This window comes from Phyllobates terribilis, unplaced genomic scaffold (assembly GCF_046119375.1).
Source record: "Phyllobates terribilis strain yellow unplaced genomic scaffold, ASM4611937v1 Scaffold_393__1_contigs__length_1774422, whole genome shotgun sequence".
In the NCBI taxonomy this organism is placed as follows: Eukaryota; Metazoa; Chordata; class Amphibia; order Anura; family Dendrobatidae; genus Phyllobates; species Phyllobates terribilis.
In genome coordinates, this window is record NW_027363153.1 from 771,043 (window position 1) to 797,696 (window position 26,654).

General features: G+C 47.6%; 15 non-coding genes and 2 pseudogenes across 15 annotated transcripts; all 17 read right to left on the minus strand.

Annotated features, from left to right (window-relative positions):
- Positions 1-28: 28 nt before the first annotated feature.
- LOC141224635 (U2 spliceosomal RNA) lies at positions 29-219 on the minus strand. Its single transcript, XR_012291971.1, has one exon. It is a non-coding gene; the product is annotated as a U2 spliceosomal RNA (small nuclear RNA).
- Positions 220-1,334: 1,115 nt separating this feature from the next.
- Positions 1,335-1,525, minus strand: LOC141224636 (U2 spliceosomal RNA). Its single transcript, XR_012291972.1, has one exon. It is a non-coding gene; the product is annotated as a U2 spliceosomal RNA (small nuclear RNA).
- Positions 1,526-2,640: 1,115 nt separating this feature from the next.
- LOC141224637 (U2 spliceosomal RNA) lies at positions 2,641-2,831 on the minus strand. Its single transcript, XR_012291973.1, has one exon. It is a non-coding gene; the product is annotated as a U2 spliceosomal RNA (small nuclear RNA).
- Positions 2,832-3,946: 1,115 nt separating this feature from the next.
- LOC141224639 (U2 spliceosomal RNA) lies at positions 3,947-4,137 on the minus strand. The gene has a single exon (XR_012291975.1). It is a non-coding gene; the product is annotated as a U2 spliceosomal RNA (small nuclear RNA).
- Positions 4,138-5,252: 1,115 nt separating this feature from the next.
- On the minus strand, positions 5,253-5,443 carry LOC141224640 (U2 spliceosomal RNA). Its single transcript, XR_012291976.1, has one exon. It is a non-coding gene; the product is annotated as a U2 spliceosomal RNA (small nuclear RNA).
- Positions 5,444-6,558: 1,115 nt separating this feature from the next.
- LOC141224641 (U2 spliceosomal RNA) lies at positions 6,559-6,749 on the minus strand. Its single transcript, XR_012291977.1, has one exon. It is a non-coding gene; the product is annotated as a U2 spliceosomal RNA (small nuclear RNA).
- A 1,115-nt stretch (positions 6,750-7,864) lies between these two features.
- On the minus strand, positions 7,865-8,055 carry LOC141224642 (U2 spliceosomal RNA). The gene has a single exon (XR_012291978.1). It is a non-coding gene; the product is annotated as a U2 spliceosomal RNA (small nuclear RNA).
- Positions 8,056-9,170: 1,115 nt separating this feature from the next.
- On the minus strand, positions 9,171-9,361 carry LOC141224643 (U2 spliceosomal RNA). The gene has a single exon (XR_012291979.1). It is a non-coding gene; the product is annotated as a U2 spliceosomal RNA (small nuclear RNA).
- Positions 9,362-10,476: 1,115 nt separating this feature from the next.
- LOC141224644 (U2 spliceosomal RNA) lies at positions 10,477-10,667 on the minus strand. The gene has a single exon (XR_012291980.1). It is a non-coding gene; the product is annotated as a U2 spliceosomal RNA (small nuclear RNA).
- Positions 10,668-11,782: 1,115 nt separating this feature from the next.
- Positions 11,783-11,973, minus strand: LOC141224645 (U2 spliceosomal RNA). Its single transcript, XR_012291981.1, has one exon. It is a non-coding gene; the product is annotated as a U2 spliceosomal RNA (small nuclear RNA).
- A 1,115-nt stretch (positions 11,974-13,088) lies between these two features.
- Positions 13,089-13,279, minus strand: LOC141224646 (U2 spliceosomal RNA). Its single transcript, XR_012291982.1, has one exon. It is a non-coding gene; the product is annotated as a U2 spliceosomal RNA (small nuclear RNA).
- Positions 13,280-14,394: 1,115 nt separating this feature from the next.
- Positions 14,395-14,585, minus strand: LOC141224647 (U2 spliceosomal RNA). The gene has a single exon (XR_012291983.1). It is a non-coding gene; the product is annotated as a U2 spliceosomal RNA (small nuclear RNA).
- Positions 14,586-15,700: 1,115 nt separating this feature from the next.
- Positions 15,701-15,891, minus strand: LOC141224648 (U2 spliceosomal RNA). Its single transcript, XR_012291984.1, has one exon. It is a non-coding gene; the product is annotated as a U2 spliceosomal RNA (small nuclear RNA).
- Positions 15,892-17,009: 1,118 nt separating this feature from the next.
- Positions 17,010-17,209, minus strand: LOC141224464 (U2 spliceosomal RNA). The gene has a single exon (XR_012291878.1). It is a non-coding gene; the product is annotated as a U2 spliceosomal RNA (small nuclear RNA).
- A 5,563-nt stretch (positions 17,210-22,772) lies between these two features.
- On the minus strand, positions 22,773-22,850 carry LOC141224529 (U2 spliceosomal RNA; annotated as a pseudogene).
- A 1,121-nt stretch (positions 22,851-23,971) lies between these two features.
- Positions 23,972-24,158, minus strand: LOC141224502 (U2 spliceosomal RNA). The gene has a single exon (XR_012291907.1). It is a non-coding gene; the product is annotated as a U2 spliceosomal RNA (small nuclear RNA).
- Positions 24,159-26,160: 2,002 nt separating this feature from the next.
- Positions 26,161-26,341, minus strand: LOC141224442 (U2 spliceosomal RNA; annotated as a pseudogene).
- Positions 26,342-26,654: the final 313 nt, after the last annotated feature.

Genomic DNA, 26,654 nt, shown 5'->3' on the forward strand with positions numbered 1-26,654 from the left:
CTTTCTGATTTTAGAAACTGCATTAAAGAAGGGGTGCACCGGTCCTGGAGATACTGCAATACCAGGTCAATGCGTGGAGTGGACAGAGCAAGCTCTTTTTCCATCTCCCTGTTCTAAAAATCCATTTAATATATGGTCCCCAGATAGGGGACGTATCAGATATTAAACTGATAAGAACAGATACTACACTTGATCTTAGCCAAAAGGCCGAGAAGCGATAACCAGAATTGGTTTCAAACTACGGAGCCACCCAAGGATCCTGAAAAGTCCATTTGTGGAGATGAGCTCCTGGACTCCCGTTAAGAAGACATGTTGTCAACCTCTAGATCCCTTACATGCCTGCACTTTTCGGCTTGCTGCTGCTGCAATCCACGCGTTTTAGATCTGCATAACTCCACCTCTTTAAACACAGCACCTTCACCCCCTGCTGTTCCCACCCGCCTCAACACCGTTGGAAGGGAGGAGAACCAATTAAGGCGGGGGGTGGGGTGGAACGAGCAGCTGTCTACCCTTAGCAGGAGGGCTCCTGATTACATACCTCTCCTGCTGCTGCTGCTGCTGGCTGTCCAGCAGCAGACTGAAGGTGGCTGCTGCTGTGCACAGGTATATAAAGGCTCAGAGCCTATTATGACACGCGCAGCCAGCGTTCCATTGCCACATTCCATCTACTGCAGGCAGGATACCTGGCTGGCTGAATGTCGCTGAGAAGCTCACAGAGACCGCCATAAGCAACAGTTTAACAGAATGCCACAGACTAATCAACCAAACTTTTTGGGTTGGGTTCTCTTTTATAGTCTGCAGGCATTAAATGAAAGAAGTCAGTGTTCCAGCAGAAGGAGACAACGTTTCAGAAAAGGCATTGTAGCAAACCAAAAAAGAAATTTTAAGCGCAGCAGAGTAACCAGCGCACATACCTGTTAGCTCAGGTGAGTTTAAAAGGCTGCTGTTGATAACAAGGGCATTTGCTAAATAGATGGTGTGTGTGCAACAATATACTGAAAGGTCAATTATATTGTGCAGCTTATCTCACCACCTGTAGTTATTTAGGTGAAAGCTCCAAAATGCTTGCCTAATATGTCTGTTTATCCAAAAGGAAGTAAAAAGGGAGAGCTAGAAAGATAGCATTGCATCACATTACATGGCAATGCAATGCACAGTTGCTGAAGTTGAACCAAAATGAGCTTGTAATCTGGCTTCTGCAACTTTGAACATGAAAAATCCAATGAGGAGAAGAAAAGCAAAGCCAAAGAGTCCATCCCAAAATCCGACAAACAAGCAAAATGAACAAAAAACATTGAATTCAATTCTTTCTGATTTTAGAAACTGCATTAAAGAAGGGGTGCACCGGTCCTGGAGATACTGCAATACCAGGTCAATGCGTGGAGTGGACAGAGCAAGCTCTTTTTCCATCTCCCTGTTCTAAAAATCCATTTAATATATGGTCCCCAGATAGGGGACGTATCAGATATTAAACTGATAAGAACAGATACTACACTTGATCTTAGCCAAAAGGCCGAGAAGCGATAACCAGAATTGGTTTCAAACTACGGAGCCACCCAAGGATCCTGAAAAGTCCATTTGTGGAGATGAGCTCCTGGAATCCCGTTAAGAAGACATGTTGTCAACCTCTAGATCCCTTACATGCCTGCACTTTTCGGCTTGCTGCTGCTGCAATCCACGCGTTTTAGATCTGCATAACTCCACCTCTTTAAACACAGCACCTTCACCCCCTGCTGTTCCCACCCGCCTCAACACCGTTGGAAGGGAGGAGAACCAATTAAGGCGGGGGGTGGGGTGGAACGAGCAGCTGTCTACCCTTAGCAGGAGGGCTCCTGAATACATACCTCTCCTGCTGCTGCTGCTGCTGGCTGTCCAGCAGCAGACTGAAGGTGGCTGCTGCTGTGCACAGGTATATAAAGGCTCAGAGCCTATTATGACACGCGCAGCCAGCGTTCCATTGCCACATTCCATCTACTGCAGGCAGGATACCTGGCTGGCTGAATGTCGCTGAGAAGCTCACAGAGACCGCCATAAGCAACAGTTTAACAGAATGCCACAGACTAATCAACCAAACTTTTTGGGTTGGGTTCTCTTTTATAGTCTGCAGGCATTAAATGAAAGAAGTCAGTGTTCCAGCAGAAGGAGACAACGTTTCAGAAAAGGCATTGTAGCAAACCAAAAAAGAAATTTTAAGCGCAGCAGAGTAACCAGCGCACATACCTGTTAGCTCAGGTGAGTTTAAAAGGCTGCTGTTGATAACAAGGGCATTTGCTAAATAGATGGTGTGTGTGCAACAATATACTGAAAGGTCAATTATATTGTGCAGCTTATCTCACCACCTGTAGTTATTTAGGTGAAAGCTCCAAAATGCTTGCCTAATATGTCTGTTTATCCAAAAGGAAGTAAAAAGGGAGAGCTAGAAAGATAGCATTGCATCACATTACATGGCAATGCAATGCACAGTTGCTGAAGTTGAACCAAAATGAGCTTGTAATCTGGCTTCTGCAACTTTGAACATGAAAAATCCAATGAGGAGAAGAAAAGCAAAGCCAAAGAGTCCATCCCAAAATCCGACAAACAAGCAAAATGAACAAAAAACATTGAATTCAATTCTTTCTGATTTTAGAAACTGCATTAAAGAAGGGGTGCACCGGTCCTGGAGATACTGCAATACCAGGTCAATGCGTGGAGTGGACAGAGCAAGCTCTTTTTCCATCTCCCTGTTCTAAAAATCCATTTAATATATGGTCCCCAGATAGGGGACGTATCAGATATTAAACTGATAAGAACAGATACTACACTTGATCTTAGCCAAAAGGCCGAGAAGCGATAACCAGAATTGGTTTCAAACTACGGAGCCACCCAAGGATCCTGAAAAGTCCATTTGTGGAGATGAGCTCCTGGACTCCCGTTAAGAAGACATGTTGTCAACCTCTAGATCCCTTACATGCCTGCACTTTTCGGCTTGCTGCTGCTGCAATCCACGCGTTTTAGATCTGCATAACTCCACCTCTTTAAACACAGCACCTTCACCCCCTGCTGTTCCCACCCGCCTCAACACCATTGGAAGGGAGGAGAACCAATTAAGGCGGGGGGTGGGGTGGAACGAGCAGCTGTCTACCCTTAGCAGGAGGGCTCCTGATTACATACCTCTCCTGCTGCTGCTGCTGCTGGCTGTCCAGCAGCAGACTGAAGGTGGCTGCTGCTGTGCACAGGTATATAAAGGCTCAGAGCCTATTATGACACGCGCAGCCAGCGTTCCATTGCCACATTCCATCTACTGCAGGCAGGATACCTGGCTGGCTGAATGTCGCTGAGAAGCTCACAGAGACCGCCATAAGCAACAGTTTAACAGAATGCCACAGACTAATCAACCAAACTTTTTGGGTTGGGTTCTCTTTTATAGTCTGCAGGCATTAAATGAAAGAAGTCAGTGTTCCAGCAGAAGGAGACAACGTTTCAGAAAAGGCATTGTAGCAAACCAAAAAAGAAATTTTAAGCGCAGCAGAGTAACCAGCGCACATACCTGTTAGCTCAGGTGAGTTTAAAAGGCTGCTGTTGATAACAAGGGCATTTGCTAAATAGATGGTGTGTGTGCAACAATATACTGAAAGGTCAATTATATTGTGCAGCTTATCTCACCACCTGTAGTTATTTAGGTGAAAGCTCCAAAATGCTTGCCTAATATGTCTGTTTATCCAAAAGGAAGTAAAAAGGGAGAGCTAGAAAGATAGCATTGCATCACATTACATGGCAATGCAATGCACAGTTGCTGAAGTTGAACCAAAATGAGCTTGTAATCTGGCTTCTGCAACTTTGAACATGAAAAATCCAATGAGGAGAAGAAAAGCAAAGCCAAAGAGTCCATCCCAAAATCCGACAAACAAGCAAAATGAACAAAAAACATTGAATTCAATTCTTTCTGATTTTAGAAACTGCATTAAAGAAGGGGTGCACCGGTCCTGGAGATACTGCAATACCAGGTCAATGCGTGGAGTGGACAGAGCAAGCTCTTTTTCCATCTCCCTGTTCTAAAAATCCATTTAATATATGGTCCCCAGATAGGGGACGTATCAGATATTAAACTGATAAGAACAGATACTACACTTGATCTTAGCCAAAAGGCCGAGAAGCGATAACCAGAATTGGTTTCAAACTACGGAGCCACCCAAGGATCCTGAAAAGTCCATTTGTGGAGATGAGCTCCTGGACTCCCGTTAAGAAGACATGTTGTCAACCTCTAGATCCCTTACATGCCTGCACTTTTCGGCTTGCTGCTGCTGCAATCCACGCGTTTTAGATCTGCATAACTCCACCTCTTTAAACACAGCACCTTCACCCCCTGCTGTTCCCACCCGCCTCAACACCGTTGGAAGGGAGGAGAACCAATTAAGGCGGGGGGTGGGGTGGAACGAGCAGCTGTCTACCCTTAGCAGGAGGGCTCCTGATTACATACCTCTCCTGCTGCTGCTGCTGCTGGCTGTCCAGCAGCAGACTGAAGGTGGCTGCTGCTGTGCACAGGTATATAAAGGCTCAGAGCCTATTATGACACGCGCAGCCAGCGTTCCATTGCCACATTCCATCTACTGCAGGCAGGATACCTGGCTGGCTGAATGTCGCTGAGAAGCTCACAGAGACCGCCATAAGCAACAGTTTAACAGAATGCCACAGACTAATCAACCAAACTTTTTGGGTTGGGTTCTCTTTTATAGTCTGCAGGCATTAAATGAAAGAAGTCAGTGTTCCAGCAGAAGGAGACAACGTTTCAGAAAAGGCATTGTAGCAAACCAAAAAAGAAATTTTAAGCGCAGCAGAGTAACCAGCGCACATACCTGTTAGCTCAGGTGAGTTTAAAAGGCTGCTGTTGATAACAAGGGCATTTGCTAAATAGATGGTGTGTGTGCAACAATATACTGAAAGGTCAATTATATTGTGCAGCTTATCTCACCACCTGTAGTTATTTAGGTGAAAGCTCCAAAATGCTTGCCTAATATGTCTGTTTATCCAAAAGGAAGTAAAAAGGGAGAGCAAGAAAGATAGCATTGCATCACATTACATGGCAATGCAATGCACAGTTGCTGAAGTTGAACCAAAATGAGCTTGTAATCTGGCTTCTGCAACTTTGAACATGAAAAATCCAATGAGGAGAAGAAAAGCAAAGCCAAAGAGTCCATCCCAAAATCCGACAAACAAGCAAAATGAACAAAAAACATTGAATTCAATTCTTTCTGATTTTAGAAACTGCATTAAAGAAGGGGTGCACCGGTCCTGGAGATACTGCAATACCAGGTCAATGCGTGGAGTGGACAGAGCAAGCTCTTTTTCCATCTCCCTGTTCTAAAAATCCATTTAATATATGGTCCCCAGATAGGGGACGTATCAGATATTAAACTGATAAGAACAGATACTACACTTGATCTTAGCCAAAAGGCCGAGAAGCGATAACCAGAATTGGTTTCAAACTACGGAGCCACCCAAGGATCCTGAAAAGTCCATTTGTGGAGATGAGCTCCTGGACTCCCGTTAAGAAGACATGTTGTCAACCTCTAGATCCCTTACATGCCTGCACTTTTCGGCTTGCTGCTGCTGCAATCCACGCGTTTTAGATCTGCATAACTCCACCTCTTTAAACACAGCACCTTCACCCCCTGCTGTTCCCACCCGCCTCAACACCGTTGGAAGGGAGGAGAACCAATTAAGGCGGGGGGTGGGGTGGAACGAGCAGCTGTCTACCCTTAGCAGGAGGGCTCCTGATTACATACCTCTCCTGCTGCTGCTGCTGCTGGCTGTCCAGCAGCAGACTGAAGGTGGCTGCTGCTGTGCACAGGTATATAAAGGCTCAGAGCCTATTATGACACGCGCAGCCAGCGTTCCATTGCCACATTCCATCTACTGCAGGCAGGATACCTGGCTGGCTGAATGTCGCTGAGAAGCTCACAGAGACCGCCATAAGCAACAGTTTAACAGAATGCCACAGACTAATCAACCAAACTTTTTGGGTTGGGTTCTCTTTTATAGTCTGCAGGCATTAAATGAAAGAAGTCAGTGTTCCAGCAGAAGGAGACAACGTTTCAGAAAAGGCATTGTAGCAAACCAAAAAAGAAATTTTAAGCGCAGCAGAGTAACCAGCGCACATACCTGTTAGCTCAGGTGAGTTTAAAAGGCTGCTGTTGATAACAAGGGCATTTGCTAAATAGATGGTGTGTGTGCAACAATATACTGAAAGGTCAATTATATTGTGCAGCTTATCTCACCACCTGTAGTTATTTAGGTGAAAGCTCCAAAATGCTTGCCTAATATGTCTGTTTATCCAAAAGGAAGTAAAAAGGGAGAGCTAGAAAGATAGCATTGCATCACATTACATGGCAATGCAATGCACAGTTGCTGAAGTTGAACCAAAATGAGCTTGTAATCTGGCTTCTGCAACTTTGAACATGAAAAATCCAATGAGGAGAAGAAAAGCAAAGCCAAAGAGTCCATCCCAAAATCCGACAAACAAGCAAAATGAACAAAAAACATTGAATTCAATTCTTTCTGATTTTAGAAACTGCATTAAAGAAGGGGTGCACCGGTCCTGGAGATACTGCAATACCAGGTCAATGCGTGGAGTGGACAGAGCAAGCTCTTTTTCCATCTCCCTGTTCTAAAAATCCATTTAATATATGGTCCCCAGATAGGGGACGTATCAGATATTAAACTGATAAGAACAGATACTACACTTGATCTTAGCCAAAAGGCCGAGAAGCGATAACCAGAATTGGTTTCAAACTACGGAGCCACCCAAGGATCCTGAAAAGTCCATTTGTGGAGATGAGCTCCTGGACTCCCGTTAAGAAGACATGTTGTCAACCTCTAGATCCCTTACATGCCTGCACTTTTCGGCTTGCTGCTGCTGCAATCCACGCGTTTTAGATCTGCATAACTCCACCTCTTTAAACACAGCACCTTCACCCCCTGCTGTTCCCACCCGCCTCAACACCGTTGGAAGGGAGGAGAACCAATTAAGGCGGGGGGTGGGGTGGAACGAGCAGCTGTCTACCCTTAGCAGGAGGGCTCCTGATTACATACCTCTCCTGCTGCTGCTGCTGCTGGCTGTCCAGCAGCAGACTGAAGGTGGCTGCTGCTGTGCACAGGTATATAAAGGCTCAGAGCCTATTATGACACGCGCAGCCAGCGTTCCATTGCCACATTCCATCTACTGCAGGCAGGATACCTGGCTGGCTGAATGTCGCTGAGAAGCTCACAGAGACCGCCATAAGCAACAGTTTAACAGAATGCCACAGACTAATCAACCAAACTTTTTGGGTTGGGTTCTCTTTTATAGTCTGCAGGCATTAAATGAAAGAAGTCAGTGTTCCAGCAGAAGGAGACAACGTTTCAGAAAAGGCATTGTAGCAAACCAAAAAAGAAATTTTAAGCGCAGCAGAGTAACCAGCGCACATACCTGTTAGCTCAGGTGAGTTTAAAAGGCTGCTGTTGATAACAAGGGCATTTGCTAAATAGATGGTGTGTGTGCAACAATATACTGAAAGGTCAATTATATTGTGCAGCTTATCTCACCACCTGTAGTTATTTAGGTGAAAGCTCCAAAATGCTTGCCTAATATGTCTGTTTATCCAAAAGGAAGTAAAAAGGGAGAGCTAGAAAGATAGCATTGCATCACATTACATGGCAATGCAATGCACAGTTGCTGAAGTTGAACCAAAATGAGCTTGTAATCTGGCTTCTGCAACTTTGAACATGAAAAATCCAATGAGGAGAAGAAAAGCAAAGCCAAAGAGTCCATCCCAAAATCCGACAAACAAGCAAAATGAACAAAAAACATTGAATTCAATTCTTTCTGATTTTAGAAACTGCATTAAAGAAGGGGTGCACCGGTCCTGGAGATACTGCAATACCAGGTCAATGCGTGGAGTGGACAGAGCAAGCTCTTTTTCCATCTCCCTGTTCTAAAAATCCATTTAATATATGGTCCCCAGATAGGGGACGTATCAGATATTAAACTGATAAGAACAGATACTACACTTGATCTTAGCCAAAAGGCCGAGAAGCGATAACCAGAATTGGTTTCAAACTACGGAGCCACCCAAGGATCCTGAAAAGTCCATTTGTGGAGATGAGCTCCTGGACTCCCGTTAAGAAGACATGTTGTCAACCTCTAGATCCCTTACATGCCTGCACTTTTCGGCTTGCTGCTGCTGCAATCCACGCGTTTTAGATCTGCATAACTCCACCTCTTTAAACACAGCACCTTCACCCCCTGCTGTTCCCACCCGCCTCAACACCGTTGGAAGGGAGGAGAACCAATTAAGGCGGGGGGTGGGGTGGAACGAGCAGCTGTCTACCCTTAGCAGGAGGGCTCCTGATTACATACCTCTCCTGCTGCTGCTGCTGCTGGCTGTCCAGCAGCAGACTGAAGGTGGCTGCTGCTGTGCACAGGTATATAAAGGCTCAGAGCCTATTATGACACGCGCAGCCAGCGTTCCATTGCCACATTCCATCTACTGCAGGCAGGATACCTGGCTGGCTGAATGTCGCTGAGAAGCTCACAGAGACCGCCATAAGCAACAGTTTAACAGAATGCCACAGACTAATCAACCAAACTTTTTGGGTTGGGTTCTCTTTTATAGTCTGCAGGCATTAAATGAAAGAAGTCAGTGTTCCAGCAGAAGGAGACAACGTTTCAGAAAAGGCATTGTAGCAAACCAAAAAAGAAATTTTAAGCGCAGCAGAGTAACCAGCGCACATACCTGTTAGCTCAGGTGAGTTTAAAAGGCTGCTGTTGATAACAAGGGCATTTGCTAAATAGATGGTGTGTGTGCAACAATATACTGAAAGGTCAATTATATTGTGCAGCTTATCTCACCACCTGTAGTTATTTAGGTGAAAGCTCCAAAATGCTTGCCTAATATGTCTGTTTATCCAAAAGGAAGTAAAAAGGGAGAGCTAGAAAGATAGCATTGCATCACATTACATGGCAATGCAATGCACAGTTGCTGAAGTTGAACCAAAATGAGCTTGTAATCTGGCTTCTGCAACTTTGAACATGAAAAATCCAATGAGGAGAAGAAAAGCAAAGCCAAAGAGTCCATCCCAAAATCCGACAAACAAGCAAAATGAACAAAAAACATTGAATTCAATTCTTTCTGATTTTAGAAACTGCATTAAAGAAGGGGTGCACCGGTCCTGGAGATACTGCAATACCAGGTCAATGCGTGGAGTGGACAGAGCAAGCTCTTTTTCCATCTCCCTGTTCTAAAAATCCATTTAATATATGGTCCCCAGATAGGGGACGTATCAGATATTAAACTGATAAGAACAGATACTACACTTGATCTTAGCCAAAAGGCCGAGAAGCGATAACCAGAATTGGTTTCAAACTACGGAGCCACCCAAGGATCCTGAAAAGTCCATTTGTGGAGATGAGCTCCTGGACTCCCGTTAAGAAGACATGTTGTCAACCTCTAGATCCCTTACATGCCTGCACTTTTCGGCTTGCTGCTGCTGCAATCCACGCGTTTTAGATCTGCATAACTCCACCTCTTTAAACACAGCACCTTCACCCCCTGCTGTTCCCACCCGCCTCAACACCGTTGGAAAGGAGGAGAACCAATTAAGGCGGGGGGTGGGGTGGAACGAGCAGCTGTCTACCCTTAGCAGGAGGGCTCCTGATTACATACCTCTCCTGCTGCTGCTGCTGCTGGCTGTCCAGCAGCAGACTGAAGGTGGCTGCTGCTGTGCACAGGTATATAAAGGCTCAGAGCCTATTATGACATGCGCAGCCAGCGTTCCATTGCCACATTCCATCTACTGCAGGCAGGATACCTGGCTGGCTGAATGTCGCTGAGAAGCTCACAGAGACCGCCATAAGCAACAGTTTAACAGAATGCCACAGACTAATCAACCAAACTTTTTGGGTTGGGTTCTCTTTTATAGTCTGCAGGCATTAAATGAAAGAAGTCAGTGTTCCAGCAGAAGGAGACAACGTTTCAGAAAAGGCATTGTAGCAAACCAAAAAAGAAATTTTAAGCGCAGCAGAGTAACCAGCGCACATACCTGTTAGCTCAGGTGAGTTTAAAAGGCTGCTGTTGATAACAAGGGCATTTGCTAAATAGATGGTGTGTGTGCAACAATATACTGAAAGGTCAATTATATTGTGCAGCTTATCTCACCACCTGTAGTTATTTAGGTGAAAGCTCCAAAATGCTTGCCTAATATGTCTGTTTATCCAAAAGGAAGTAAAAAGGGAGAGCTAGAAAGATAGCATTGCATCACATTACATGGCAATGCAATGCACAGTTGCTGAAGTTGAACCAAAATGAGCTTGTAATCTGGCTTCTGCAACTTTGAACATGAAAAATCCAATGAGGAGAAGAAAAGCAAAGCCAAAGAGTCCATCCCAAAATCCGACAAACAAGCAAAATGAACAAAAAACATTGAATTCAATTCTTTCTGATTTTAGAAACTGCATTAAAGAAGGGGTGCACCGGTCCTGGAGATACTGCAATACCAGGTCAATGCGTGGAGTGGACAGAGCAAGCTCTTTTTCCATCTCCCTGTTCTAAAAATCCATTTAATATATGGTCCCCAGATAGGGGACGTATCAGATATTAAACTGATAAGAACAGATACTACACTTGATCTTAGCCAAAAGGCCGAGAAGCGATAACCAGAATTGGTTTCAAACTACGGAGCCACCCAAGGATCCTGAAAAGTCCATTTGTGGAGATGAGCTCCTGGACTCCCGTTAAGAAGACATGTTGTCAACCTCTAGATCCCTTACATGCCTGCACTTTTCGGCTTGCTGCTGCTGCAATCCACGCGTTTTAGATCTGCATAACTCCACCTCTTTAAACACAGCACCTTCACCCCCTGCTGTTCCCACCCGCCTCAACACCGTTGGAAGGGAGGAGAACCAATTAAGGCGGGGGGTGGGGTGGAACGAGCAGCTGTCTACCCTTAGCAGGAGGGCTCCTGATTACATACCTCTCCTGCTGCTGCTGCTGCTGGCTGTCCAGCAGCAGACTGAAGGTGGCTGCTGCTGTGCACATGTATATAAAGGCTCAGAGCCTATTATGACACGCGCAGCCAGCGTTCCATTGCCACATTCCATCTACTGCAGGCAGGATACCTGGCTGGCTGAATGTCGCTGAGAAGCTCACAGAGACCGCCATAAGCAACAGTTTAACAGAATGCCACAGACTAATCAACCAAACTTTTTGGGTTGGGTTCTCTTTTATAGTCTGCAGGCATTAAATGAAAGAAGTCAGTGTTCCAGCAGAAGGAGACAACGTTTCAGAAAAGGCATTGTAGCAAACCAAAAAAGAAATTTTAAGCGCAGCAGAGTAACCAGCGCACATACCTGTTAGCTCAGGTGAGTTTAAAAGGCTGCTGTTGATAACAAGGGCATTTGCTAAATAGATGGTGTGTGTGCAACAATATACTGAAAGGTCAATTATATTGTGCAGCTTATCTCACCACCTGTAGTTATTTAGGTGAAAGCTCCAAAATGCTTGCCTAATATGTCTGTTTATCCAAAAGGAAGTAAAAAGGGAGAGCTAGAAAGATAGCATTGCATCACATTACATGGCAATGCAATGCACAGTTGCTGAAGTTGAACCAAAATGAGCTTGTAATCTGGCTTCTGCAACTTTGAACATGAAAAATCCAATGAGGAGAAGAAAAGCAAAGCCAAAGAGTCCATCCCAAAATCCGACAAACAAGCAAAATGAACAAAAAACATTGAATTCAATTCTTTCTGATTTTAGAAACTGCATTAAAGAAGGGGTGCACCGGTCCTGGAGATACTGCAATACCAGGTCAATGCGTGGAGTGGACAGAGCAAGCTCTTTTTCCATCTCCCTGTTCTAAAAATCCATTTAATATATGGTCCCCAGATAGGGGACGTATCAGATATTAAACTGATAAGAACAGATACTACACTTGATCTTAGCCAAAAGGCCGAGAAGCGATAACCAGAATTGGTTTCAAACTACGGAGCCACCCAAGGATCCTGAAAAGTCCATTTGTGGAGATGAGCTCCTGGACTCCCGTTAAGAAGACATGTTGTCAACCTCTAGATCCCTTACATGCCTGCACTTTTCGGCTTGCTGCTGCTGCAATCCACGCGTTTTAGATCTGCATAACTCCACCTCTTTAAACACAGCACCTTCACCCCCTGCTGTTCCCACCCGCCTCAACACCGTTGGAAGGGAGGAGAACCAATTAAGGCGGGGGGTGGGGTGGAACGAGCAGCTGTCTACCCTTAGCAGGAGGGCTCCTGATTACATACCTCTCCTGCTGCTGCTGCTGCTGGCTGTCCAGCAGCAGACTGAAGGTGGCTGCTGCTGTGCACATGTATATAAAGGCTCAGAGCCTATTATGACACGCGCAGCCAGCGTTCCATTGCCACATTCCATCTACTGCAGGCAGGATACCTGGCTGGCTGAATGTCGCTGAGAAGCTCACAGAGACCGCCATAAGCAACAGTTTAACAGAATGCCACAGACTAATCAACCAAACTTTTTGGGTTGGGTTCTCTTTTATAGTCTGCAGGCATTAAATGAAAGAAGTCAGTGTTCCAGCAGAAGGAGACAACGTTTCAGAAAAGGCATTGTAGCAAACCAAAAAAGAAATTTTAAGCGCAGCAGAGTAACCAGCGCACATACCTGTTAGCTCAGGTGAGTTTAAAAGGCTGCTGTTGATAACAAGGGCATTTGCTAAATAGATGGTGTGTGTGCAACAATATACTGAAAGGTCAATTATATTGTGCAGCTTATCTCACCACCTGTAGTTATTTAGGTGAAAGCTCCAAAATGCTTGCCTAATATGTCTGTTTATCCAAAAGGAAGTAAAAAGGGAGAGCTAGAAAGATAGCATTGCATCACATTACATGGCAATGCAATGCACAGTTGCTGAAGTTGAACCAAAATGAGCTTGTAATCTGGCTTCTGCAACTTTGAACATGAAAAATCCAATGAGGAGAAGAAAAGCAAAGCCAAAGAGTCCATCCCAAAATCCGACAAACAAGCAAAATGAACAAAAAACATTGAATTCAATTCTTTCTGATTTTAGAAACTGCATTAAAGAAGGGGTGCACCGGTCCTGGAGATACTGCAATACCAGGTCAATGCGTGGAGTGGACAGAGCAAGCTCTTTTTCCATCTCCCTGTTCTAAAAATCCATTTAATATATGGTCCCCAGATAGGGGACGTATCAGATATTAAACTGATAAGAACAGATACTACACTTGATCTTAGCCAAAAGGCCGAGAAGCGATAACCAGAATTGGTTTCAAACTACGGAGCCACCCAAGGATCCTGAAAAGTCCATTTGTGGAGATGAGCTCCTGGACTCCCGTTAAGAAGACATGTTGTCAACCTCTAGATCCCTTACATGCCTGCACTTTTCGGCTTGCTGCTGCTGCAATCCACGCGTTTTAGATCTGCATAACTCCACCTCTTTAAACACAGCACCTTCACCCCCTGCTGTTCCCACCCGCCTCAACACCGTTGGAAGGGAGGAGAACCAATTAAGGCGGGGGGTGGGGTGGAACGAGCAGCTGTCTACCCTTAGCAGGAGGGCTCCTGATTACATACCTCTCCTGCTGCTGCTGCTGCTGGCTGTCCAGCAGCAGACTGAAGGTGGCTGCTGCTGTGCACATGTATATAAAGGCTCAGAGCCTATTATGACACGCGCAGCCAGCGTTCCATTGCCACATTCCATCTACTGCAGGCAGGATACCTGGCTGGCTGAATGTCGCTGAGAAGCTCACAGAGACCGCCATAAGCAACAGTTTAACAGAATGCCACAGACTAATCAACCAAACTTTTTGGGTTGGGTTCTCTTTTATAGTCTGCAGGCATTAAATGAAAGAAGTCAGTGTTCCAGCAGAAGGAGACAACGTTTCAGAAAAGGCATTGTAGCAAACCAAAAAAGAAATTTTAAGCGCAGCAGAGTAACCAGCGCACATACCTGTTAGCTCAGGTGAGTTTAAAAGGCTGCTGTTGATAACAAGGGCATTTGCTAAATAGATGGTGTGTGTGCAACAATATACTGAAAGGTCAATTATATTGTGCAGCTTATCTCACCACCTGTAGTTATTTAGGTGAAAGCTCCAAAATGCTTGCCTAATATGTCTGTTTATCCAAAAGGAAGTAAAAAGGGAGAGCTAGAAAGATAGCATTGCATCACATTACATGGCAATGCAATGCACAGTTGCTGAAGTTGAACCAAAATGAGCTTGTAATCTGGCTTCTGCAACTTTGAACATGAAAAATCCAATGAGGAGAAGAAAAGCAAAGCCAAAGAGTCCATCCCAAAATCCGACAAACAAGCAAAATGAACAAAAAACATTGAATTCAATTCTTTCTGATTTTAGAAACTGCATTAAAGAAGGGGTGCACCGGTCCTGGAGATACTGCAATACCAGGTCAATGCGTGGAGTGGACAGAGCAAGCTCTTTTTCCATCTCCCTGTTCTAAAAATCCATTTAATATATGGTCCCCAGATAGGGGACGTATCAGATATTAAACTGATAAGAACAGATACTACACTTGATCTTAGCCAAAAGGCCGAGAAGCGATAACCAGAATTGGTTTCAAACTACGGAGCCACCCAAGGATCCTGAAAAGTCCATTTGTGGAGATGAGCTCCTGGACTCCCGTTAAGAAGACATGTTGTCAACCTCTAGATCCCTTACATGCCTGCACTTTTCGGCTTGCTGCTGCTGCAATCCACGCGTTTTAGATCTGCATAACTCCACCTCTTTAAACACAGCACCTTCACCCCCTGCTGTTCCCACCCGCCTCAACACCGTTGGAAGGGAGGAGAACCAATTAAGGCGGGGGGTGGGGTGGAACGAGCAGCTGTCTACCCTTAGCAGGAGGGCTCCTGATTACATACCTCTCCTGCTGCTGCTGCTGCTGGCTGTCCAGCAGCAGACTGAAGGTGGCTGCTGCTGTGCACATGTATATAAAGGCTCAGAGCCTATTATGACACGCGCAGCCAGCGTTCCATTGCCACATTCCATCTACTGCAGGCAGGATACCTGGCTGGCTGAATGTCGCTGAGAAGCTCACAGAGACCGCCATAAGCAACAGTTTAACAGAATGCCACAGACTAATCAACCAAACTTTTTGGGTTGGGTTCTCTTTTATAGTCTGCAGGCATTAAATGAAAGAAGTCAGTGTTCCAGCAGAAGGAGACAACGTTTCAGAAAAGGCATTGTAGCAAACCAAAAAAGAAATTTTAAGCGCAGCAGAGTAACCAGCGCACATACCTGTTAGCTCAGGTGAGTTTAAAAGGCTGCTGTTGATAACAAGGGCATTTGCTAAATAGATGGTGTGTGTGCAACAATATACTGAAAGGTCAATTATATTGTGCAGCTTATCTCACCACCTGTAGTTATTTAGGTGAAAGCTCCAAAATGCTTGCCTAATATGTCTGTTTATCCAAAAGGAAGTAAAAAGGGAGAGCTAGAAAGATAGCATTGCATCACATTACATGGCAATGCAATGCACAGTTGCTGAAGTTGAACCAAAATGAGCTTGTAATCTGGCTTCTGCAACTTTGAACATGAAAAATCCAATGAGGAGAAGAAAAGCAAAGCCAAAGAGTCCATCCCAAAATCCGACAAACAAGCAAAATGAACAAAAAACATTGAATTCAATTCTTTCTGATTTTAGAAACTGCATTAAAGAAGGGGTGCACCGGTCCTGGAGATACTGCAATACCAGGTCAATGCGTGGAGTGGACAGAGCAAGCTCTTTTTCCATCTCCCTGTTCTAAAAATCCATTTAATATATGGTCCCCAGATAGGGGACGTATCAGATATTAAACTGATAAGAACAGATACTACACTTGATCTTAGCCAAAAGGCCGAGAAGCGATAACCAGAATTGGTTTCAAACTACGGAGCCACCCAAGGATCCTGAAAAGTCCATTTGTGGAGATGAGCTCCTGGACTCCCGTTAAGAAGACATGTTGTCAACCTCTAGATCCCTTACATGCCTGCACTTTTCGGCTTGCTGCTGCTGCAATCCACGCGTTTTAGATCTGCATAACTCCACCTCTTTAAACACAGCACCTTCACCCCCTGCTGTTCCCACCCGCCTCAACACCGTTGGAAGGGAGGAGAACCAATTAAGGCGGGGGGTGGGGTGGAACGAGCAGCTGTCTACCCTTAGCAGGAGGGCTCCTGATTACATACCTCTCCTGCTGCTGCTGCTGCTGCTGGCTGTCCAGCAGCAGACTGAAGGTGGCTGCTGCTGTGCACAGGTATATAAAGGCTCAGAGCCTATTATGACACGCGCAGCCAGCGTTCCATTGCCACATTCCATCTACTGCAGGCAGGATACCTGGCTGGCTGAATGTCGCTGAGAAGCTCACAGAGACCGCCATAAGCAACAGTTTAACAGAATGCCACAGACTAATCAACCAAACTTTTTGGGTTGGGTTCTCTTTTATAGTCTGCAGGCATTAAATGAAAGAAGTCAGTGTTCCAGCAGAAGGAGACAACGTTTCAGAAAAGGCATTGTAGCAAACCAAAAAAGAAATTTTAAGCGCAGCAGAGTAACCAGCGCACATACCTGTTAGCTCAGGTGAGTTTAAAAGGCTGCTGTTGATAACAAGGGCATTTGCTAAATAGATGGTGTGTGTGCAACAATATACTGAAAGGTCAATTATATTGTGCAGCTTATCTCACCACCTGTAGTTATTTAGGTGAAAGCTCCAAAATGCTTGCCTAATATGTCTGTTTATCCAAAAGGAAGTAAAAAGGGAGAGCTAGAAAGATAGCATTGCATCACATTACATGGCAATGCAATGCACAGTTGCTGAAGTTGAACCAAAATGAGCTTGTAATCTGGCTTCTGCAACTTTGAACATGAAAAATCCAATGAGGAGAAGAAAAGCAAAGCCAAAGAGTCCATCCCAAAATCCGACAAACAAGCAAAATGAACAAAAAACATTGAATTCAATTCTTTCTGATTTTAGAAACTGCATTAAAGAAGGGGTGCACCGGTCCTGGAGATACTGCAATACCAGGTTAATGCGTGGAGTGGACAGAGCAAGCTCTTTTTCCATCTCCCTGTTCTAAAAATCCATTTAATATATGGTCCCCAGATAGGGGACGTATCAGATATTAAACTGATAAGAACAGATTTTTTTTTTTTTGATTGAATATATCTTTTATTAGCACAAAAAATAAGTTAACAGACAGTGTACAGTGCCGCAGCCCAGTACACACAGAATTCTACATCATATTTACATAGCATGAGGATACGACGCACTAACTAGACACATCACACCCCTATGCTACACAAAACACTCAATCTGAAAGAAAAAGCATGTCAATCAATACAGTACGACGAACCGTGATAAGGGATGGGGATTGGGAAAAAGGGGATGGGGAGGGGAAAATCACAGGCCCGAAGCTTTATTGAAAGACAAGACACATAAGGGGAGAGGGGGAGGAGGGGTTTAGTCCTCGTCCTCGTCCTCCGGACCGTCCATGATGGAATAGTCTCTGAGCAGGCTGTGGATCAGCCTGCGGCAGTCCTGGATGGACATCCTCTCCCTCCTCAAGATGAGCCGGTTCCTGGCGACCCAAACGGCATCCTTGAAGCAGTTCATAAGGCGCCAAGCCTCCTGGATGGCTCCGACGGTATGAACCCCAGGGAAGAGTCCGTAAAGCACAGAATGGTGCGATAGGCTCGCCCTGGGGACAGAGTTCCTCAGGTCGTCCTCAAGTGCAGTCAATAGGCGCTGTGCAAATCCGCAGTCCCAAAAAGTGTGCAAAGATGTTTCCTCCACGAAGGGGCACCTTGGGCAGTACCGGGTCTTGCACAGGTTCCGGGCATGCATGAATGACCGGACGGGCAGTCCGCCCTGAATCGCCATCCACGACAAGTCCTTGTGCCCGTTGGTCAGCCTGTCAGACGACACATTTGTCCACACAGTCTCCAGCGTGTCCTGGTGAAGTCCTGTGATGTTCTCCACGTCATCCTTGGCTCTGATTAGCTTGTGGATAGTTTTGGGCTTCCACAAGTCGGGCTTGAGTCCCTCCAGTTGATGCTCCCCCACAAATCGAACGACGTCTCCGTAGAACCATGGCGTCGTCCAGTTGTAGGGGAAGGAGCTGTCCCACTTGTCCCAGCCGAGTCGCCTCCAAAGAGGAAGCAGGAAGAAGCGAGACATGGACCTGCCCGCGGAGCCATTCTTGACTTGCAAAGTCCGGCGGACACAATCACACACAAAAGAGGATCGCAGGAGGGTGGGGATATCTGGAACGCCCTTCCCACCCTTGCGAGGCTCCTTGTACATGACGGCCCGCCTGACTCTGTCCATCTTGGATCCCCAGACAAAGTGAAACACTGTCCTGGTAATGGCCCTGCACACAGTGACGTGTGGGGGCCAGGCCTGCGCCGTGTACTGCAAGACGGGCAGGACCTCATTACGCAGGATGAGTGCCTTACCCTCACAAGTGAGGTGTCTGAGGCTCCAGAGTCCGATCCGTTGCTTCACCTTGGCCAAGCGTTCTTGCCAGGACTTGAGGGCCGCTCCTTCCTTCCCGAACCAGACTCCCAGCACCTTGAGGAAATCCGGTTGAATGTTGAAGGGGAAGGGGGCGGAGGAGGCCGGCTGCCAATCCCCGAAGAGCATGGCTTCCGACTTCCTGCAGTTGACTTTGGCCCCTGAAGCCCGGCCGAACCTCTCACACGTCTGGACGAGGGCGTCGACTGAACCACGATCAGCGCAGAAGACGGTGACGTCGTCCATGTAGAGCGAGCACTTGACCTCGTGTCGTCCCGGACCCGGTGCGGTGATCCCTCTGATCTCTCCATTCTGCCGGATAGCCTCTGCGAAGAGTTCTATAACACAAACAAAAAGAAGAGGTGATAGAGGGCAGCCTTGTCTGACCCCAGAGAGGACAGGGAAGGGGTCAGTCTTCCAGCCGTTCACCAACACCGAGCTGTGGATATCAAAATACATCAGACGGACATACGAACAAAACATGTTACCCAAACCTAACCGGTGCAGAGCTCGGCCCATGAACTCGTGGGAAACCCGGTCGAAGGCCTTCTCCTGATCCAAGGAGACCAGGGCCGCGTGTGCGCGGCGGACCTTGATGTACTCGACCGTGTCCCGCACGAGAGCGAGGCTGTCTGCGATGCGACGTCCAGGGATGCCGCAGGTCTGGTCCGGGTGGATGATCCGTCCGATGACCGTCTTAAGTCGTGTCGCCATCGTCTTGGCCAGGATCTTGTAGTCCACGTTGAGCAGAGTGATGGGACGCCAATTCCTCAGGTCGCACCTCTCTCCCTTCCGCTTGTACAGGATCGTGACCATTCCTTCCCTCAAAGATGGAGGCATTCTACCCTCCACCACCATCTCCTCGTACAGGTCCAACAGGTCCGGACAGATGAGGTCTCCCAGCGCTACATAGAGCTCCGCTGGAAGACCATCACTGCCCGGGGTCCTGCCGGTCCTAAAGGATTTAGCGGCAGAGAGCAATTCGCCCACCATCAGAGGTTTGTCCAAGGCTGCCGTGCCTGCAGGATCAAGATGGTTAGTGATACCTGACAGGAACTTATCAGCAGCGTCGGGGTCGGTAGTCTTGTGGGAGTAGAGTTCGCTGTAGAAGTCGCTGACGACCCTCATCACGTCCTCCTTCCCACGTCGCATGTTTCCGCTCTCGTCTCGCAGCTCGTTCAGGGGCGTGTGACCGGCATGAAGTTTCCTGAAAAAGAATGAGTTACATTTCTCACCCTTCTCCAGATTCTCCACTTTGGAACGGAAGATGATTCGCTTGGACTCCTCCTCAAAGTGCCTTTTCAGGCTCTTCTTGGTCTCCTCCAGCTCCTCCCTCACGTCCCAGCCGCAGTGAAGAAGGTCCTGCAGCGACCGCAGCTCGCGCTGCAGCCCTCTGAAGTCCCTCCTCTTCTCACACGCCTGTTGTCGACCCTTGGCCTGAAAGAAACAGCGAAACTCAAGTTTAACATATTCCCACCAATCAGAGACTGTTTGGAAGCTACCCTTGTAGGACTGCCACATTGCGTAGGCTGCTCTCAGCTCCTCCACGACTTCATCCTGAGCCAGCAGAGCACAATTCAGCTTCCAGGAGCCGGGGCCGGACGGAAAACCGTCGCCGAGGACACCTTGTAAGTGAATGGCTCTGTGGTCGGAGAAGAAGCAGGAGACCATCGAGTGCCTACTCTGCCTGACTGCCCGAGAGGTGAACACAAAGTCAATCCTGGAGCGGAGTGAGCCATCGGGTCGGCTCCACGAATAGTTCGTGGAGCCTCTCCCCATGGAGCCCACCACGTCCTGAAGAGAGGCCTCGGTTACCATCTCGATGAGCAGCTTGGACGTGATGTCCAACTTGGCAGATGTGCCAGAACTACGACCGTCCTCCTCGATGGGGCAGTTGAAATCCCCGGCCATCACTAAGGTCCTGGTGGTGGCAAGCTGAAGCCGCAGGGTCTGGAAAAGCTCCAAACGCTCATTCTTCAGTGGGGACGCATACACGTTGATGAACCTGACAGGTTCTCCCGCCCAGTTGCCATCTACAACAAGAGCCCTGCCGCAGATGAGCTCCTGGACGGACTCAAGCGTGAATGCGCCCCCCCTGATCAGAATTGCGACCCCCGCAGACTTGCAGTCACCCCCACCGGACCAGTAGGATGGACCGTGGGACCACTCCCTGGCCAGATGTTTGAAGGACCTAGAGGAGGGAAGGGAACATTCCTGCAACATATAAACATCACACAACTGGGAAGTAAGGAAGGCATAAATAGTCTGACGTCTGAACTTGTCCTTGATGCTCCTGACATTAATGGAAAATAAGTTAATATTAGCCATCATGTAGGGAAAAAAGAAAAAGTTAGCGCAGGCAATACACCTTAGTTACCACTCCGGTCGGGTGGTCCCTCGTCGGTGTTGACTGCTGGTGACGGGATCAGCAGCAGGCCCTCTTCCTCCATCTGGTCAAGCAGCGCGGCCTCGATCTCGGCGACCACCAGTTCCTCCTCTTCTGGCTCGGCCACCAGGGTCTCAACCATGTGCTCCATCTCTTCTGGCTCAGGGAGGGTATCCTCCTTTTCGCCTACGAAATCCAGAATCTTCTTTTTGGAGGATTCAGTAGCAGGGCTGTCCTCCACCTTCCTCTTTCCCCGGGTTGGAACTGGGGAGACAAGAAGGGGAAAATCCTCCTCGGAATAGATAGCGGCGGGTGGAGGAAAGGTTAATTCCACCGCTACCATGGTCTGGGGAGGGAGAGTGGCTGCCGGGGCAGGGGAAAGGACACCTGCTGAGGAGTAGGGGAAGGAGGAAGAGGAAGTGGAATCCTCAGCAGGGGTGGCCGGGGTGGGGGGGGATTGGACGGGGGTGGCAGGGGGAGGGATCGAGAGAGGGGTGACAGAACTCTTACCCTCCTTTGACTTTTTCTTCTGCTTCGGAGCTGCTGGGACCGTCGCTGGGGCTTTGGCCACCGACTCCTTGACCGCTTTGGCCTTGGTCGTCTCGGCCTTGGCCGCTGGGGCCTTGGTCGTCGCGTCCTTGACCTTCACAGGCCTGGTCGTCGGGGCCTTGTCCTCCGTAGCTGGGGTCGTCGCAACCACCGATGCCCAGGATCTCTCACGCCTGGGGCAATCCTTGTACAGATGAGCCGCCAGCCCACACAGGTTGCAGGACGTCTTCTTCGGGCAGTCCTTCGAGCTGTGTCCCGTCACTCGACAAATCCTGCAGGCATCCTCCTTGCAGTCCTTCATCTCGTGGCCGTTCTTGCCGCATCTCCTGCAGTTCCGCGGCATGTCCGGGTAATAGATGAGGCCGTAGGAGTTGCCCAGGGAGAATGTCGGGGGCAGGTGCCGAAGTCCGTCTGAGTACGCCAGGTCCCTGTGAAGTCTAACGGTCACCGACCACTTACCTGTCCAGAAGCCGAGTCCATTCAGGATGTGAGAGGGTTCCTTCACAACCAAACAGAAGCGTCTCAGGAAGGTACAGATGTCTTGGCCTGGGGTGTGCGGGTTGCGCATGGAGACCGTGATCCTCCTTTCATCCCTCTGGATAGGGCAGCTACCTGTAAAGGCAGAGAAAGAATTATCCGGTCCTTTTGCGCTTACCATTTCCCAGAACCTCCTGCAGGTGTTCACAGTGGCAAAGGTGACGAAGAAGATCCCCGTCAAGAAGGTCTGGATGCTGAGGGTGTCCGACCTGGAGAAGCCTCGATCCAGCAGCATCTTCTGGCAGAACACGTCCGAGGACATGTCCGGCACCCTCCCATCCACTTCCTTCAGCTTCAGGGCCACCGTCTGCCGCATCCATGGCTCCAGGGCTGGAGCTTCATGGCGGGGCTTCTGGGGTCCCTTCTGCTGGCCAGTCGTGGAGGCAGAGTCCTTGGGGTCAGAATCGGCTCCTGGCTGGGCCCTCCTGGCTGTCCCCAGCTCCAGGCTCTTCTTTTCGGCCTTCCTCGCAGCGCTTGCCATGGCTTTCCTCCTGCAGTTACTTCTTGGAGCTGGATCTGGAACTCTTCCCGAATGGGTGGAGCTATGCAGATTCTTCTCCCGTCGTGTTCTGGACAAATTCCCCGAAAGGTCTTTGTCTCGATGATTTTCTTCCTCGAAGATTCCACAGGACAGCCCGATTCTTCTCCGAGTCTTCGTCTTCTTCTGGATTCTTTAGAGCTTCTTCCTCCCACCGATATCCGCCTTCGTTCTCCGATGTCAGCTGGGATCCGAAGCTCTTCTCCTTCCGAGTTCGATCGCTCTCGTCAAGTGTAGATCGTAGCTCTTGTGTTCTTAAAAGAACAGATACTACACTTGATCTTAGCCAAAAGGCCGAGAAGCGATAACCAGAATTGGTTTCAAACTACGGAGCCACCCAAGGATCCTGAAAAGTCCATTTGTGGAGATGAGCTCCTGGACTCCCGTTAAGAAGACATGTTGTCAACCTCTAGATCCCTTACATGCCTGCACTTTTCGGCTTGCTGCTGCTGCAATCCACGCGTTTTAGATCTGCATAACTCCACCTCTTTAAACACAGCACCTTCACCCCCTGCTGTTCCCACCCGCCTCAACACCGTTGGAAGGGAGGAGAACCAATTAAGGCGGGGGGTGGGGTGGAACGAGCAGCTGTCTACCCTTAGCAGGAGGGCTCCTGATTACATACCTCTCCTGCTGCTGCTGCTGCTGCTGCTGGCTGTCCAGCAGCAGACTGAAGGTGGCTGCTGCTGTGCACAGGTATATAAAGGCTCAGAGCCTATTATGACACACGCAGCCAGCGTTCCATTGCCACATTCCATCTACTGCAGGCAGGATACCTGGCTGGCTGAATGTCGCTGAGAAGCTCACAGAGACCGCCATAAGCAACAGTTTAACAGAATGCCACAGACTAATCAACCAAACTTTTTGGGTTGGGTTCTCTTTTATAGTCTGCAGGCATTAAATGAAAGAAGTCAGTGTTCCAGCAGAAGGAGACAACGTTTCAGAAAAGGCATTGTAGCAAACCAAAAAAGAAATTTTAAGCGCAGCAGAGTAACCAGCGCACATACCTGTTAGCTCAGGTGAGTTTAAAAGGCTGCTGTTGATAACAAGGGCATTTGCTAAATAGATTGTGTGTGTGCAACAATATACTGAAAGGTCAATTATATTGTGCAGCTTATCTCACCACCTGTAGTTATTTAGGTGAAAGCTCCAAAATGCTTGCCTAATATGTCTGTTTATCCAAAAGGAAGTAAAAAGGGAGAGCTAGAAAGATAGCATTGCATCACATTACATGGCAATGCAATGCACAGTTGCTGAAGTTGAACCAAAATGAGCTTGTAATCTGGCTTCTGCAACTTTGAACATGAAAAATCCAATGAGGAGAAGAAAAGCAAAGCCAAAGAGTCCATCCCAAAATCCGACAAACAAGCAAAATGAACAAAAAACATTGAATTCAATTCTTTCTGATTTTAGAAACTGCATTAAAGAAGGGGTGCACCGGTCCTGGAGATACTGCAATACCAGGTCAATGCGTGGAGTGGACAGAGCAAGCTCTTTTTCCATCTCCCTGTTCTAAAAATCCATTTAATATATGGTCCCCAGATAGGGGACGTATCAGATATTAAACTGATAAGAACAGATTTTTTTTTTTTTTTTTTTTTGTGAAAGCCCGAATTCGTGTACAAAACCCGAGTGCGCTTAAAAAAGTGACAAGTGCCACAAAAAAAGTGCACTAGGATGCTGGTCTTCTTGAAACCCTCTCCAAAAGGAGAAGGGTCCCCCAAACCATTCCCCGTCCCTCCGAGCCAAAAGGCCACAGCGAGGAACAGGGACAAAAAGCCACCTCCAGCCGAAGCCAGAGGCGACCCAATCTTACCCCCAGCACCTGCCCGAGTTCTCACCCGAGCAAGGCACTGGGAGCCAAAGACTGTGCTCCCCTCCCGGAAGAGGGGAGCCAACAACGCTCTCCTCCCGAAAGAGGAGAGCCAGGGGGGTTCAGGGGGGAGCGGAACCTGATGGCCACACACTCCCCCCCTAGACCTGCCAAGAGAGGAACCCGTAAGGGAACCGCATCCCGACAAAATCCTAGTAAGGACGTGGACACACGTGAAAAAGTGGACACACAGTGACAAAAAAATTAAATAAATAGTGAAGGTTTCACAGTATAATACTGCCCGGACCTTCGACCGGGAATTGAAAAATTCCCCATCCTAAGGCCAGAAGGCCCGGAATAAGGGTGTGTGTGAAGAAAGAAATATTGAAGTGCTAGTGCAAATGTGCCATAAACTCAAGTGGGGTTCCCAATCCCAGTGAGTTGAGGCACCCCAGGGTCACCACTCCTGGGGCACTTCACACTTCGGGCTTTCGATCTTCCCCGGCCCAATGGCGTCGATCCTGGGGGGCCATGCTTTCCACCAGATGACTATATTAGCCACCTGGCGTACTAACAAGCGCCTAAACCCCAGTGTGCATAATGTATCAATCTACTAGGGCGGCCAACATCCAAAACCGCCTTTTCGAAAGATGCTACACTTGATCTTAGCCAAAAGGCCGAGAAGCGATAACCAGAATTGTTTCAAACTACGGAGCCACCCAAGGATCCTGAAAAGTCCATTTGTGGAGATGAGCTCCTGGACTCCCGTTAAGAAGACATGTTGTCAACCTCTAGATCCCTTACATGCCTGCACTTTTCGGCTTGCTGCTGCTGCAATCCACGCGTTTTAGATCTGCATAACTCCACCTCTTTAAACACAGCACCTTCACCCCCTGCTGTTCCCACCCGCCTCAACACCGTTGGAAGGGAGGAGAACCAATTAAGGCGGGGGGTGGGGTGGAACGAGCAGCTGTCTACCCTTAGCAGGAGGGCTCCTGATTACATACCTCTCCTGCTGCTGCTGCTGCTGGCTGTCCAGCAGCAGACTGAAGGTGGCTGCTGCTGTGCACAGGTATATAAAGGCTCAGAGCCTATTATGACACGCGCAGCCAGCGTTCCATTGCCACATTCCATCTACTGCAGGCAGGATACCTGGCTGGCTGAATGTCGCTGAGAAGCTCACAGAGACCGCCATAAGCAACAGTTTAACAGAATGCCACAGACTAATCAACCAAACTTTTTGGGTTGGGTTCTCTTTTATAGTCTGCAGGCATTAAATGAAAGAAGTCAGTGTTCCAGCAGAAGGAGACAACGTTTCAGAAAAGGCATTGTAGCAAACCAAAAAAGAAATTTTAAGCGCAGCAGAGTAACCAGCGCACATACCTGTTAGCTCAGGTGAGTTTAAAAGGCTGCTGTTGATAACAAGGGCATTTGCTAAATAGATGGTGTGTGTGCAACAATATACTGAAAGGTCAATTATATTGTGCAGCTTATCTCACCACCTGTAGTTATTTAGGTGAAAGCTCCAAAATGCTTGCCTAATATGTCTGTTTATCCAAAAGGAAGTAAAAAGGGAGAGCTAGAAAGATAGCATTGCATCACATTACATGGCAATGCAATGCACAGTTGCTGAAGTTGAACCAAAATGAGCTTGTAATCTGGCTTCTGCAACTTTGAACATGAAAAATCCAATGAGGAGAAGAAAAGCAAAGCCAAAGAGTCCATCCCAAAATCCGACAAACAAGCAAAATGAACAAAAAACATTGAATTCAATTCTTTCTGATTTTAGAAACTGCATTAAAGAAGGGGTGCACCGGTCCTGGAGATACTGCAATACCAGGTCAATGCGTGGAGTGGACAGAGCAAGCTCTTTTTCCATCTCCCTGTTCTAAAAATCCATTTAATATATGGTCCCCAGATAGGGGACGTATCAGATATTAAACTGATAAGAACAGATTTTTTTTTTTCGAAAGCCCGAATTCGTGTACAAAACCCGAGTGCGCTTAAAAAAGTGACAAGTGCCACAAAAAAAAGTGCACTAGGATGCTGGTCTTCTTGAAACCCTCTCCAAAAGGAGAAGGGTCCCCCAAACCATTCCCCGTCCCTCCGAGCCAGAAGGCCACTGCGAGGAACAGGGACAAATAGCCACCTCCAGCCGGGGCCAGAGGCGACCCAATCTTACCCCCAATACCTGCCCGAGTTCTCACCCGAGCAATTCACTGGGAGCCAAAGACTGTGCTCCCCTCCCGGAAGAGGGGAGCCAACAACGCTCTCCTCCCGAAAGAGGAGAGCCAGTG